This window comes from Ochlerotatus camptorhynchus, unplaced genomic scaffold, assembly GCF_037179485.1.
Source record: "Ochlerotatus camptorhynchus isolate MF236.1 unplaced genomic scaffold, CSIRO-AGI_Acam_v1.1 ptg000178l, whole genome shotgun sequence".
NCBI classification, from domain to species: domain Eukaryota; kingdom Metazoa; phylum Arthropoda; class Insecta; order Diptera; family Culicidae; genus Ochlerotatus; species Ochlerotatus camptorhynchus.
In genome coordinates, this window is record NW_027040668.1 from 2,792,737 (window position 1) to 2,804,015 (window position 11,279).

The window sequence follows — 11,279 nt, forward strand, 5'->3', positions numbered from 1 at the left end:
CACTACAAATTTGATCCGGTCTTTGGCTTGACCCTTCTTCCTCAAAATCGCTGCACGAAATGGTTTCATTGGTAGGGAGAACCTCAGTTTCTTCTTCAAGATGAGCTTGTTCCCACTGTTTTTGCAAATATTGCATCGCCTGCTTTTCTTCACGGGTTTTTGTCTTAAAATTCTTCCCGATATCAAACAAACTCCGCAATGATCCATGAAATGTGTTCCTTTTTTCGACGTCTTTCTTAGCCATTCTAAGTTTGCATTTTAAAAAGGCTTTCCAGGTGTTGAAAAATAGCAAAAGTTTTTTCTTTATGCTTATGTCATTTACCAAATGTGTTAAGTTTTTTTTTCTTCCAAGCATCCTTTAATTCCTTTATTGTTAGGAAGGCACTAAGCTTACAGCTTAAGCTTAAGCTTTTCAGCACGCAAATGAAACATATATTTACGAAAAACTTCACTGTACGTCGGCAAGTTAACAGCATGGCCGAACGACGGCAGATATTCTCCAACTAGCCAAATGTCAACCATTTTTAACAAACTGTCGTACTATTCTCTATCAGTTCTCTGCTTGTTGTCTTCTTCAAACGCACTACTGATTGATCAGATCGCATCCTTTTTTTTATACTAAAGCATAGGTAGAAAAAGCCAAGGTAGAAAAGTTTACGTAGAAATAAGTACTTGAGACCGTTGCTTGCCTGTAGGAGAACACTGTGTCCACGGAACCATGTTCTACCGGTGTAATCGTACCCCCGGTTTCTTTTGGGTTCTCGCCTGACGGTATTCGTGACACTACGACACTTCACTGGTCCTTCAAGGACACCAAGGAGATCCATTGATTGCTTAACGGGGTGCACGGTGCTACTGCACAGTATGCAGTCATCGGCAGGAAACGTCTATACTAGCCACCCCACGATCACTGGGGGGGGGGGGGGGTGGTTTGTTCTGCGTGGAAACAGAATTCAAGGCTGCTTCTCAAACACACGTGAAAAACCACCTGCTTCGATGACACTCGTGAAAACTACCTTTCTTCCTTCTTCTATTATTAATTTTCTCGGACGGTTAAATTAGTCTAACCAATTTCAATTGCGACTTGCTCCGTTAATTGGCTTCACGGGACTCACTCATTCGATAAGGCCCGTGGGAGAAGAACGATCAATCTCTTCTCCTGGAGCACCAACACCGATCAACAGGAACCTTAACCTATAGGTTTGTGTACAATGGTATACAAGTTTTTGCTGCTACCACAAGTGTGGCTCTGTTCAAGTATCCGTCACCTTTTCAGGGACCACTTGTACATATTTCTCGCATCGTGTGGGTCTTTGCCTCTTTTAGATTTTTTTTTATTGTTATGTTGTATTAAACTTGTATACCATTATACACATCCCGTCGATGTTAGTGCCCTGATCGCGTCAAACACACAGAGTGTGGACCGTGCGACCTACCAACCCTATTATAGCGGTATCAAGTTGTTCAATTGGACGAGACCCTTACTATAGTTAGGAATTGACTCACTAGGTGGCGTCAGATGGGATAATTATGTTTTCACCGGCAGTATAGCTGTTCGTACAACTAATTTTTATTATGGTTAATTAATGTCTTTTAAGTTACACCGGAATTGCAGAGGCTCAGTGAACTTCGTAGAATTCCAGGAAATTTCGTAGAAGCTGATTGTACTGTAGAAATTCAATATAGTTTTTTTATTAATGGTATGATTTTTCAACTTACTCGGTGTTTTGTGAATTACTAAAGATTTTTTTAAAGGTTCTTGAATATTGTCAAGCAATAATTATTTACTGAACTGTACGATTCCCTTCGGGCTCGAGGTAGACAACCTAATGTTCCAGTTCGGGATATTTTGGCTAGACGCGATCTGGAGTTTATGAAACTCATATATGTTTACTTTAAGAATATTAACATTAGATTGTAAGTTTTATTAACCTTGTGTTTAGTTTGTATTTTGTACGTGTGGGTTTTTTTATGTTTGTTTTCAAGATGAATAGAAATTAGTTCATGTTTTAGGATTAATTAAATATTTGTATCGTAAACCACATTTCAAACCTCCCTCTCCCTTTTCCCATCCAAAAAAAAAATGTGAATCCCCACTAACCTCGAGACAACCGCGAGTATCCGGTCCAGCTCCTTTAACTTTAAATATAAGAAATCAATAATGTATAACAAAAATGATAACTCGGCTCTGTAAAGTTTATTCGATTGAGCCTGTACAAATAAAGCAATTAATAATAAAAAAAAAAAAATAATTATTTAGCAATTTTTATAGAAGTTAACAAAATGTTCCAGTAGTAAAGATATGGGAATAAATAGGTATACCATTCGTTCAGTTTTCCGCCCCCTTAGGATTTGTTTGATGGCAATGCCACATCAACCACTTACTGAGTATCTCTATCTGGTCTCAATCCTGAGTTATCACTAGGTGAACTTAATTTGTCCTCTGGCGCTGCCTAGTGAGTCCATTCCCAACTAAATTGTTCACTGCAAAACGGGTTTCGTCCAATTCAACGATATAACGGCGCCGGTGGTGTAGTGGTAAGCGTGATTACCTCTCACCCCAGCAGGCCTGGGTTCAATCCCAGTCGGTGCCGCCGGGATGTTCTGAGGCATAACATCTCTGATCACGCCTTCCTACGGATGGGAAGTAAAGCCGTTGGTCTCCGGTTCATGAGTTGATGAGTCGATAGGTAGGGTCCAGGTGTGGGAGCTGCCTTCCTGGCACGTCGGTAGCATTGGTGCTCAGCACGGAAAACAAGATCGACGGAAAAAACAAACCAGAGTTATGAATAGAAAAGTGTTTATCCTCTAGCGCTACCTAGTGAATCAATTCTAAACTAAACTATTCACTACCAGCCGGATAATGTCCGACTGCACAACTTGCTGACGACAGAAAATATCCTATCTGGTTTATTTCAAGAACTATAATTGGAATTGTTCACCGTGCGACTGCTAAAATAATTCATCAACTATTGGTAGTTTGAACAACTTCGTTGAAGACACGAAACTTTTATCTGAAGAAGTTTATTTGCACTCTGGCACCACCTAGTATCTTAAACTAGTCACTACAGAACGGGTCAGGTCCAATTTAACAACTTTGCTGAAGAAATGATACTTCCCAACTAACAATTTTCGCAATGTAAACGCTTTACTCATTTCATTTATAAAGCCTCAAGCTGTATTCAAATGTTATAAGATATGAGGAAACCTTTACTCAAACTCTATACAAGCAAATTTGGCGAACTTAGTCAGCTACTTATGGCTGTTGTGACGGTTGGAACAAGCTCTTATTGCATATCTATTCACGCTTCTATACAGCTGTTATACTGCTGTTTAGTTGTGTGTGAACTTGAAAGGCGCTTACTCAACCATTACCAGATTACCCAATAATCAGAACACAGTTTTCTCTTGACGCCGAGTTAAATATTGTTTACGCTCTTTTTTTATAAGCAACACCACAATATTATTCACACTGGAATCGAACTCGAGACGACCGCATTCAAGGTACTACCAACTTTGCTACGCCAACACTTTGGACTGACGTAAACAAATTTACATGCCCTTCTTCAACAAGATTGCTGAGTAGAGGCTTTATAATAGTGTAAAGAAGCAGAGTAAAAGCTGTAAAACTGCACAAGTCTAAAAATAATCCTAGTTGACTGTAAAATAGCTTCCAAAGTAGCGCTAACACAGTTTATTAGCTGAGTGCAGGTTGTTTAGTTGTTGAAATAGCACTTTTGATGTTTATGTTATTCAGTAAGAGTTGTTGATTGTGTAGAAGCTATCAAATTTATTAGCTTTGTTTTGAAGCTAAAAGTTGAAATTTGATTAATATTTTCATAGAACTGACATTAGCGTTTATTGGCTGATGTTATTCGGTGCGACTGACAAATTGAATAATGGTTGTGAAAAAGTTGAGTAAACGCTCTCCAACACTATTTTGCTAGCTTCTGCTTGTAGTTGTTTCAGCGACTTTACAGCACAACGCTGGAAAAGTTGGCTTATAAAGCTGAAATTGTTAGTTGGGTTCGACCATATCAAAAGAACAACTTTATTTGAACTCTATGGCCACCTAGTGAGTTTATTTAAACTAGGACGCCAACTACACTAGGTACTACTGAACAGGTCTCGTACAATTGATTGAGTTTGCTCAAAACACGAAACTTCTATCTGGTCTCAATCCTGAGATATCAACAGAAGAAGTTTATTTGTACTCTACTGAGGCGCCCGATAATTCTCAACTAAACTAATCATTACTGATAGTGTACGAGAGTAAGACCCCCAGAAAACTACACCCCTGGAGACTTTTCGCCGTTGCTGCTTCAGCTGATATGCAGCCAACAAAGCGATTAGACTACAAGTGGAGATGCGTCTATTGTCCACACGTAAGGGTAGCAGCGATCATCGTACCTACGGCATCGAGAGCAGCAGATGAGATGATCGAACGATGAGTGCGAAGTTGGACCGAACGGACGGACAGTGCGAGAGGGAGTTTTGATCTACATTGCCACGGGTCAAGCGATGACCAGATCCGGAGACGGGAGTCAGTTGGCTTCGGTTGCCGTTTAGAACGAAGGTACTCCCATCGGGGATGAAGAATCTTAATTGTTAGTATAAGTTGATTTTGAGAAAGTAAATTGTGTAGTAATTGTGTAATAAATGTACTTTTGTAAACTGTGTTTTAACCCCATCCGCGTGCGTTATTAAGTGTCCCATTTGGGAGAAGTACTACCGGAAGGAGAAGGAAACAACCTTCATATGAACGTCTGGTTTCTCCCCAACCTCACTACCCCAAACACAACATCAGTAGCCGGTAATCAAACAACCGGCCCGTGTTGGAGTCGGCCCGGATGATCCACTGACCACCAAATCGAAGGAGGTAGAAAGGGTCTCGTCCAATTGAACAACTTTGCTCAAGACTGCATCTTTCTATCTGCTATAGAAAAGTATGATCCACTTAGTAATAGGACAACATCAGATGGGTCTATTCCGGATTTGAAAACGTTTTTCACTCAAGTGCATACTATTCTTTGCATTAAAAAAAATACGCAACGAATTATTCGTCGCCGATTCGAAGGAATCCTCGAATTTTTCCCTCAATACAACCCAACAAGCGCACAGTGGACGGTCTCGTCCACTGTTTTGGCGATTTCATCCCACCAATTTTTTATCTGAGCTGCCGTTTTGATGACTGTACCTTTTGCCTTCAGTTTCCTTCTTCAAAATTGCCCACTAGTTTTCAATGGGCCTGAACTGGGGACATTTGGGTGGATTGAGGGTTTTCGGAACAAACTGGACTCCATTGTAGTGCTGTAGCTGTAGTGACAACTCTCAAGATCTGATGAAAATGTCACCGGACCATTATGTCACTGGATGAAGGGCAGAACTCGCTTTTGCAGACATTCGGTTTTGTAAACCTCCGAGTTCATCATTTTCTCAGTGACGAAAACTTTTTTCTTCTGGCCACAGCTGCACATGCTCTGCCAGATCATATATTTGCATGCGAATTTATCCGAAACAAAAACAAATTTGGATCTATCAGGGAAACCTCCTCGAGCCTTCACCTTGTAAAATTTTGGTGCAGGAAGCTATCCGAAGTCGGCCTTTACATAGGTTTCATCATCCATAGGTATGCACCCACTGGACTTGGTCAGCAGATTGTGATACACCCAAGCAGCACAAATTCATAAAATTATGTTGAGTAAACTGCTGTTCAACCAAAAGCAGCCATACAAAGGTTATATAAACTGTTATATAACATGTAACAAGCAACCTAAAGTTTGGATTTTACTTGAGAAACGAACTCAAAAGTTCACATCTGGTTCAAATTTAGTTCCGTGGAACTTTCTTGCTGATTAACAAGGCACTACACGTACGAACAGAACTTAATGCTCTTTAAAGTACCGCCAATGTTTATTGGAACCTTGGAAGTTCAACAGAAGTTTCTTGTTCCCGTTCATTTGAACTATGAAGTTCACAAAAATTGAATAAAGAACTTGTTTGGAACCTCTAACACAAAGTTCAAACTTAGTACTAACCGTACTTTTAAGCGTGAAAGTTCACAATTAATCTTTGTTGAACTTCTTTCAGACTTTAAAGTACACGTAAAGTTCTAGATAAGTTCGACTTGAACCTTGACTTGAACTTGTAAGCAACTATAGAAATGTCAATTTCTAGTAGCTTTTTTCGGCACGGATCAATTTATATTGTTCTGCGACACTGTTTGCGTTTGGCCGGAACAAAATGTGTCCACTTTTTGATTTCCGCAGCCATTGATCTGGAACGACCGAAAGCTCCTTACAGCCTCAAGGGTTAATTTTTTTTTTGTTTATAATCCATTTATTTGTCAAGGCTCAAATGCGCTAGCTTTGCGGAGCCTAATATTTTTTACATAATTACAACTCATGTTAGTAGAACGGGGGCTGATTACTCGCGGCTTACTCGAGATTGGGGATCACATTTATTGATCATTTGGAGGGAGGACAAGGGAATGCATTTTGTACTAATTTAAATCTTAAACGTAAAGGATGACTAAAACACAAAACATTAAACACATATACTTATGTACTGATTGTCATCAGGGAATTTAAAAAAAAACGTTTTGTTCACTTGAACACTTGTATTCACTTCATAATTTGAACTACAGATCAAACTAGAACTACCAACCGATCACTTTTAGAGTCAACTAAGAACTGACTGCCTGTTCTACATGCGACCATCTAACAACCTAACTATTCTGTTAAACTGCTGAGGTCAGCTGGGAACAGTCTACGTCGCCACGATGTCCTCCATCGAATCGTCACGTACCGGGATTCAGGTTGCACTCGATGAGGTTAGTCGGAACTGAATCTGATTTATTCCAGACGCTATGTGGGAAAGACGATCTTATTTCTGGGAATGATGAATTGGCTGGTTGCATGGCTTGCCTGCCGTGGAAACTACAATGTAATGGGTGGGCTGGATCTTAGGCAGGCTGGTACATAACTATACATGAACAGCTTTAAGAAAGTCGTAAATAAGCTTCATAATGTCGATATCACGGCAAGCCAAGACGTCTCAAATTGGCTTAAGGGGTTGTTTTCCTCAGACCCTAAGGGAATCACACAGAATTGATCTCGCCTCATGATGCAAGCAGCAGGACCAAACAACATGCTCGATGTCGTGATAACCGTTTCCACAGGTACACAAGTTGCTGGTTTAACGAACAGTGATTGGACATGAGCCTGGACATTACACGAATAAAATCACGACTCATATCCAACCCTTTGAACCAGGGTTTGATCGACACCTGTGGGGGAATAGAATGTAGCCATCTTCCCAGATCACCATCATTCCACTTTTGTTGCCAGTTGGCGAGGACTTGCTGACGAGAAATCGTGAAAAATTCGTGGTAGGCGATTTGTCGCTCGTAAATATCGCCTTCCATAGCGCCCACCTTGGCCAGCGAGTCCGCTTTCTCATTGCCCGGGATAGAGCAATGAGAAGGGACCCATACCAAGGTGATGATCTGCGAGCTGTTTGATAAAGCACTCAATGACGATCGTATTTCCTGGAGGAAATACGCCGAGTGCTTCATCGGCCTCATTGAACGCATAGCCTCCAGGGAGCTTAGGCTATCCGTAAAAATGAAATAAAGGTCAGGTGGAAGTGAGGCAATACGCTCTAACGTGTACGATATAGCTGCTAGTTCAGCAACGTATACCGAACACGGCTTTTGAAGCCTGTATGAGGCGCTATGAAGATCGTGGAATACTCCAAAACCAGTGGACGCATTTATCACCGACCCATCTGTGATAAATCTCTTCTCGGTTGTGGTATTTGTTCGCAAAAATAGTTGGGACAATCAGAGAACGGAGAGGCTATGGAATTCCTTGAATCTCCTGCTTCATTGTGAGATCGAATCTCACGGAAGAACAACTGAAATGATGGGAGACAGCGCTATTGGGGTTGAACGAGGAGAGGCCGATGACCAGAGTCATGTACTCGTAGTACAAGCTCAAGAGTCGTGTTTGAGGATTCCACTCTAGCAGTTTCTCAAAGTTTTCGATCACCAGCGGGTTCATGGCTTCACAGCGGATGAGGAACCGGCACGATAAATGCGCAAAACGATTTGTTAAGGGGAGGACGCCCGCTAGAACTTCAAGACTCATGGTATGCGTCGATTGCATACAACCTAGCACGATTTGAATGCAACGATATTGAATCCTTTGGAGCTTCAATATGTGCGTCCCCGCCTCCGATTGAAAGCAAAAGCTACCGTACTCCAAAATCGAGAGAATGGTGGTCTTGTAGAGTCTTATCAGATCTTCCGGATGGGCTCCCCATGAAGTGCCGGTAATGGAAGGAAGGAAATTGATTCGCTGTTGACATCTCTGCCTCAGATACACTATGTGTTTTCCCCAAGTGCACTTGGAATCGAACCAGACACCTAAATACTTAAACGACATGCTGTGAGTGATTGTTCTACCCATAAGTTGAAGCTGAAGCTGTGCTGGATAAAGCTTCTTAGAAAAAAAACAACCATCTCTGTTTTCTCCAGAAAGAACTCGATACCCAGATTCATTGCCCAAGTAGACAAATTATCCAAGGATCTTGCAATGGTCCTTGCAGGTCCGGTGCTGTTGGTCCAACCACGGAAACCACGCCGTCATCTGCAAGCTGCATTCCACTACCATACCTTGATGATTTTCTGAATAAATAAAACAAGTCTCAAAACAGGTAAATTTACTACAATTAAGTCAAATTGTTCGTGCTTTTCTAGGTTACTGAAAACTTCTGTGGAAAACAAAACAAGCTGTCAAATGTCAAACGGTGCAAGTTCACAATAAGTTCCGGATGTACTTTTTAGCAACTTTCAAGTTCAGATAAGGTTCTACATGAACTAATCAGAGATTTTAAAGTTCAAAAATAGTTCTTACGGAACTTGAAAGTAGATTTGGCTACTCTGAAAACCATTTTTATGAATGAAATCAAAATCATATGATATTCCAGTTCATTCACATAGAGCAGTGGTATGTATCTCGGTTTCAAAGAGGAGGATTCGAGTTCGAGACTAGCCGTAAGTAATTTAAAAACATGTTATTTAAATTAAATATTTGACCATATTTCAAACATTTATCTTCCGACGACGCAGTTGCTCATAATAAACTAGAAGAGAGAGTGGTAAGCAGCAAAATAATAGATATATTTGTTTTCTATTTTGGATTGTTGATTTCATTCAAGTTTTCTTTTTGGGCTGAATAGCATTCCTTCCAACGGTTAAACGAACCTTTTATGAACTTTCAAGTTTCTTTTTAAGTGAAACAGCATTCTGTTAGAAGCTTAAACATCGAATATGAACTTCATAATCCTTCGAATAGCTGATTAAGCCAAAAAAAGGGCTTTTATCCGAACTTTTGGTTGCTTGGGGTGTGTTGCTTGGAACGTGCTGAATAACCTACTTCACGCAGAACTCGTTTTCATTTAAATCTAGTGAGGATATAATAAGGCAAAGTGAAACATTGCAAGGAAAGGGACGGACCTGGGATTGAACTCCCGACCTTGCTTAGTAAGCAGAAACGGTAACCACTGAGCCTTTATTTATCAGGTGAATCGTTGTCATCGACGAAAAAATGAATGAGATGATGAAGTTTTTTTAGGGTCAACGTCAATGGCAGTGTTGAAATGATGTGACTATGTGAAAAACAATTGTGTCAATATCGCGCGAAAGTCTATCATTGACGACAAATCTCAGCACTGCCAACTGCACTGGCCCTTTGAAATTTACAAAGGAATTATTATGGGAAAGTGAACATTTTATTCCCATTGTTCATTCGTCGCTGTAATGATCTAAGGAAAAGTTTCCTATATGTACTTATGTGAAGGTTTCCCGGCCATAACTTTCATGAAGACCGAATTTTGATTGAACGTCAGGATAATTACTGATTAATTGAGTACGAAGATGATGTTCTTCCGATCAACTGCTCAGCAAGCAACTTTGGTGTGCTTGGCGTGAAGAATAGGACATAACATCCAGGTTACTATGTCAAAAACTTGAGCAACATGCAGTGTTACTCTGAAAACAGACGATCAATCATGAAAGAAAGCTATCGGATTCGAAATCAATTAATAAATAATCAGCTTGAAGTTTAATCAAAAAGTGGTCTTAAGCAAAGTTGTAGCTGACTAAATTTCACATAAGAGTAGATAGCAAGCCATTTCGCAAATTATTATGGCGATGGGCTAGGATAATGAGATCAAAAAGTTCACTTTTCCATAGTAATGTTCATATAAACATCACAGGGACAGTGCAGAACGAGCTCGCATTCAAGAGCATGAGAATGATCAGTACCAGATTTATAATTGATTGAGCTTGCTGGAGCAAAATCGTAAGTTTGAACCACCCTGCATACAACCGATGAGGACCTAAAATTGAGTCGGTTTTCACAGATTTTTTAGAAAAAATCGCGGAAAATTTTGCACAACCTATGAGTAAACTGGGTTTTGTGAATTTGAGTGAAAACCGACTCAAATTAAAATCGACCTTATCGGCCGAATAGAAATGCATTATGAAACTGATTATCATACATTCTTTCACTCTGAACTTGCTATGGTTATGGTTACTAATGTTGACTATTTTTTTTCAACACTTCAAACAATAACTCATACAATATCCAAAAACATTCCCTTCGCTATAGGCACACTTCTCTCCAAATCCGTAGACATAATGACGAAAGTCCTCTCAGTTTTCTTCTCCAGCTCCATCTCTCTTGCCAGCACGGCGCACCGGCCGGCATCGCCCACCGTTCTGCATCCAACTTCAAAACAATTCCCTTTGCTCACTCGAACAGCCTCCAGTCAGAACTTGAATAAAATATGAATTCGAATTAGGCTAAAGTTCTGTTTGTCGTTCTGGCTCGTAGACGACCACGGCGGGGGCTTGATGGAAGGAAGAGGCACCCATGTCTGTGCGTTGTCATCTTTCTGGAGAACATTCATCGGAGCAAAACGAACCAGACAACGACGACCAATAGCTCACAGTCACAGCCCAAGTATCGTCTCTCTTTCGGTCCATGCCCAGAGCATAACGCATTGTTTCGGAAAGGCAGACTCTGACAATCATCACCGTATCACCGTCAGCAGGTTGGGCACTAGACTGATGCAACATTTCTTTTCGCTCTACAGTGCTTTAACGGTTCCAAATCGGGTTATTATTAGCCTTCCAAAATTTGAACTCATTTAGTAAAAAACTGGTGTGGCACAAACCATTTGAAGTTCATATAAAAATTACTATGGAATAC